This window comes from Petaurus breviceps, unplaced genomic scaffold (assembly GCF_028583685.1).
Source record: "Petaurus breviceps papuanus isolate PSGF00001 unplaced genomic scaffold, PetGlider_PUasm1.0 90747, whole genome shotgun sequence".
In the NCBI taxonomy this organism is placed as follows: Eukaryota; Metazoa; Chordata; class Mammalia; order Diprotodontia; family Petauridae; genus Petaurus; species Petaurus breviceps.
In genome coordinates, this window is record NW_027187334.1 from 446,791 (window position 1) to 452,235 (window position 5,445).

The following is a 5,445-nucleotide window of genomic DNA, read 5'->3' on the forward strand; positions in this document are numbered from 1 at the left end:
GGGAAGTTTTATAAAAATCATTGAGGTTTGGGGAAAAGGAGGAAAAGAATAAGTTTGGATGAATCATACAATGAGGCTGTCAACCTCAAATAAAAAGAAGTATCTGTATCTATAGACATAGTGTCTGTGTTTCAGGAAGGAATGTAGTCCCTTTAGGTTACAGACAAGCCTAGCACACTTTTCTTACTTAGAACATGTTTTTGATAGATGAGGAAAGTGAAATACAAAGAGGCTAAGTGACTTGTCTAAGGTCAATGGATCAGTAATTTAGGAAATGGCACCCTTATGGTTAGCTAGAGTTAATGCACCACAGAACGCACCTGGCAGCTTACAAACTGTTCAATGTCAGCTCTGGGAGTATGGGTAGCAGGAGGTGAGTGGTGTGGGAAACTGGATGAGGAAGGGTTGGGCTGGGAGTACAGGATTTATTCGTTCGGGGCACGGAGGGAGGGTAAGCACCAGAGAGGCCTGGACCCAGAAATAGGCCTGGAAACTGGCAGAAAAGGTGGAGCCAAAGGATCTAGAACCAGGTAAGTAGTTAATAGTTTGAACACATACAGTCAGATAATAGTGTGTCAGAGATACCTGTAGTCGGGCAAGGCATAAAAAGAGCAGACAAATCTTGTAAAGGGCAAAATGGAAGAGGTAAAAGGTCCAGAATCGAGGGGACACAAAGTTGCTATCAGGGGTTGAGAAATGTCAAGAATCTTAACCTAGGGAAGAAGGCAGAAAACAGGTATACCACAGGGCAGACCAAACCAGGGTTCAGAATCAAAACGGATAAAGGAGAACCATCCAAAGGTTCTATCACAGAGGTAAGGAAGTGGGTGGTCAGGAATACCAGAAGACAATCAAGAAAGAAATGATCAGCATCTGAAAGAGGAAGACAACAACACATCGCCGAGCAGGGGCAAAGCCTATTAAAAAAGAAGTTTAATAACTGAAGCAATTCTTCTGTTTTGGGTCCATAACTTTGATAATCCCAGTGTGGCTAATCTGGGCCCAGAAGGTGGGAGAAGGTAATTGTAAGTACCAGGCTGAGGTGGAATGTGTGGGTGGCAGAAACAATAGCTCCTGGCAGGTAGATCCTGGCAATAAGACCGAAAGGAAAATATCAAGTACTTTGAAACGTTTGGGGAGGGGGGAGAGTGGAGAGATAATACAGTTGCCTTCTAAGTTTAAACGAGTATTATTGTTTCAGTTAGTGTATCTTTTCAAAGTGACATCTAGCAAGTGATTTGGTATGAAAAATGTTTGTGATTTCTTTTCAGAAAATAATAAAACTGGCTTCTGTTACTGAGGATGTGAAAATGCCACATCATCAATAAAATTGGCCTTATAAAAGTTTTATTTTTAATTCATGTGATTTTTCCTTCAATAAAACCCTCACTCTGCTTCAGAGTATCGATCAGTGTTGTGTTGCCTAGATTCACATTGCTTTGCTGATCACTGTAATTTAGGTTCATTTTGTCATCCCAAATGTATTTGATGGCACAAGACATAGGAAAGGGACAGTAATGAGCTGGTTTAAATTGTTCTGCAATGTAGTCCATTTACCCAGTTGGTTGTGATACTTGAGTGCTTTCTATGGACTCTAAAAATCTAAATCTGCACAGTTAGTAGTATAGATTTCCAATTAGGATCCTGCAATTGGAATGATAAGAGCAGTTTCTTAACAGTTAACATATGCAATTAGCAACCTAGCCTTCAGTTACTCACAGTCAGTGCTTAGGGTACCTGCTCTGGAGTTTATCCTTCAAAGTTGTAGCTGTGGCTTTGGTTTTAAAACCCTAAATGTATTCTGTGTTCACTGAATCTTCAGAACTTGGTCAGTCTGCCAATGGAATGACAGAGTCAATGGATGAGGCTTTTATCCTATTTTAAAGTTAATGAATAATGTTATCTATATTCCTCTTCTCCACTCCCCACCAAATCATAATTTTAACCAGAGTGACGAGATAGAGCAAGTTGAGGATGGAGGTTTCATTTAAGAGCCTTTTCCCTAGGGATAAGTAAGTGGGAAGATGAGTTTGTGAAAGGTACACCTTTAGTGGAACTCTGGGATCAAGCCTAGGAGAGGCACAGGTGAGAGTGACTCATGGGAGGTAAAAAGAAAGGAGCGGTTGCTTTGCAGTTGTTGTAAACACTAAAATACTTAGTATATCTGGGAGATTGTAGAAATGACAGTAGCAATTTACCATATATCTGTGCCATCCAAATTCACTTAAGTATAAAATGTTGTATTTAGCAAGTGTCTAGGATCCATTTCACTTTGTGGTACGCTGCCATGCTGCTAAGTAACAAGGCTATTTGGTTTTTCTAATATTCACTTTTATCCCAAGTTCCATCTGTGAATTTAAAAGAGGGGGGGGGGGGGGAGAGAGAGAGAGAGAGAGAGAGAGAGAGAGAGAGAGAGAGAGAGAGAGAGAACAAATACCTCCAAACATTTGATTCTTGGAAGAAATTTTTGAATTCCATTTATTTTTTTAAAAAATAATTTGTATTGACATATTTTGCTTTTATATCAGCTACATTTTCCAGTTTACCTCTTTCCCTCCCTCTCCCAGAGAGTCACCCTCTACAACAGAGGATTTTTTAAAAAGGCAAAAAAACAGTTTAGCAAACTAACCCACATAACAAAAAAGCCTGATGTTATATGTAATGTTCCATAACCATAGTCCTACGTCTCTGCAAAGAAGTACAAGGGGAGATGTCTTCTCAAGCTATCTCTTCTTTGGTGTCTAGCTATGTCATCATAAGTTTGTAGCATTCAGTTTTGATTATTTTATCATTCTTTTCCATTGGTATTGTTGTAGTTACTGTATGTATTGTTTTCCTGGTTCTGCTCACTTTACTTTATATCAATTCATAAGTCTGTTGTTCAGTGGTGTCTGACTCTTCATGACCTCGTATGGGTTTTTTTTTTGGGCAAAGATACTGAAGTAGTTTGTCATTTCCTTTTCAATTCATATGTCTACCAGTGCTTTAATATATTTGTAATTTCTAACAGCATGGTAATATTTCATTCTGTTCATGTACTCAAACTTGTTTAGCCATTCCCCAATAGATAGACGTCTACTATGTTTTAAGCTCTTTGCTGCTACAAGTATTGCTATAAATATTTTAGTATATATTAGATCTTTCTTTTTGTCATTGACCTCCTTGGGATATATGCCTACCAATGGAATCTTTGGGTCAAATATTGTCCAATACCATTTAAAATTATAGGACTGAGGAAGAAATTACTTTTCAAATCTGTGGATCAGTAGTGTTAAAGTTAGAATTATTTTCTCCAAAAAAGGCCTCATGTCCAAATATATATATATATATATATGTGTGTGTGTGTGTGTGTGTGTATGTATATATATATATATATGTATGTATGTATGTAATTGATTCAAATTTATGAGAAAAAGAACTATTGCTCAATAGACGAGTAGACAAAAAATCCAGGCCTCAGAGGAAGAGATCCAAGCTATCATACCTGTAAAAAAAATGTTCCAAATTGCTTATAATTAGAAAAATGCAAAGTAAAACAACTCTGAGGTTCCACATCATACCCATAAGACTGGTAAAAATGTCAAAAAAAAAAGGAGAATTGTAAATATTGGAGAGATTTTGAGAGGAATATAATGATATATTATTACTCTGTCAGAAATGACTTAAGGTACAGTTTCAGAGAAACCTGGTCAGACTTTATGAACTGACACAGAGTAAAGTGAACAGAACCAGGAAAACAATTTATACAATAAAAGTATTAAAGAAAAACCCTTAAGTGCTCTGATGCAATGATCTGCCATGATTCCAGATCACCAGTGTGGGCATAGCTTGTTACTCACCTCATGTCAGAGGAGTAATGAATTCAAGGCACAGAATGAGACATATATTTTGGATGTATCCAGTCAGTGTGGGAATTTGTTTTGCTTGACCAGGCATATTTATTATAAGAGTTTTGTTTTTTGTTTTTCTGTTTTTAGGTGGGTTTTTTTTTCAAATGGGGCTTAGGGGTCAGCAATAGCATTGCCCTCCCCACCCAAAAAAAAGGAAAGAAAGAAAAGAGAAGCATCTAAAAATATATATTGTTTATTTGTTTTTAACTTTTATTGTTTTGAATTTTGATTTCTGAATTCTCTCTCTCCTTCTAGTCGCCATCCATTGGGAAGTTAACTGGTATGATATCAGTTGTACTTGTGGGGCATGTTTCCATATTGGCCATGTTATTTTTTTTAAAGGCAGTGAGAAAAATAAAGAAAGTAAAAATTTTGCTCTTTGAAGCAATTTTAAAGAATACATAAGAGAGAACAGAAAGAAGGTCAGAAGGAAATACATACAAGCAGGACAGCCTTGAGAGCTACAGGTTGGATTCATTATATACTTAAAAGGATAAGTAAATTGTATATTGAGATTCTGTTTCTTGTACAGTCCTCTTTCTGTTCTAATTTGTATATAGAAATACTCATTTTATTTGATGGTTGTTAAGTTCAACATAAAAACATGAATAAAAAAGCTATTGCATGGCAAAATAAAATAAAATTATAGGATTGTAAAGGATCTCAGGAGTTCATCAAGTTCATTTACCAGCATCCAAATAGACCTATTCAACTACAAAGATTTAAACTATATAAACAAAGTTTAGTGTTGTAATGAAATTATACAACAAATTTAATGTGACATTTAATGACATGCCACTTTTATGACCCAGGGCTGATGTTTCCTGTATAATTCCTCAAACATTGGGTTTGGAGACAGGGGCTCTGGGTTGAATGCAAATTCTGCTACTTAGTACCTATGTAATCTTGGGCAAATCACTTAAACCCTATGGACCTTGACTTTGTCATCTGTAAAAGGAAGATTAAAAGGCTTCTAAGGTCTGTTCCAGCAATACATCTTTAATTCTGTCATCTTCCCACTCCAATCCTTTCACATGGGGATTCATGAGCAACAGATTTAGTTTTTCTGTCATCCTCGTCACCTGCTAGGAAAGGTCAGCTTTAGACGGCCTCTGTTCCAAATGGCTTAAAGCAGATGAATGGACTAAACTTAGTGGCATATACCAGTCATGATCACTAATTGGACTGATTAAAAAAGGAGAATATTCTCAGAAGCCAACACCAGTACCCCATAGGAGACCCAAGTCTTTGGGGTTTGCAGATACTTGATAGAGATCCTGAAACCTATCCAAAACAATCCCTGAAGATGTATTATTTTCCCCCATTTAACCCTGAGGATTTAGGTTTTAAAACTTTTTCTGAAAATTTTATAGCAAGTATCTCTGATAAAAGCCTCATTTCTCAAATACAATATGGAGAACTGAGTCAAATTTATAAGAATACAAGTCATCCCCTAATTAATAAATGGCCAAACAGATGAAGAAATCAAAGCTATCTTATAGTCATATGAAAAAATACTTTAAATCACTATTGATTAGAGAAATGCAAATTAAAA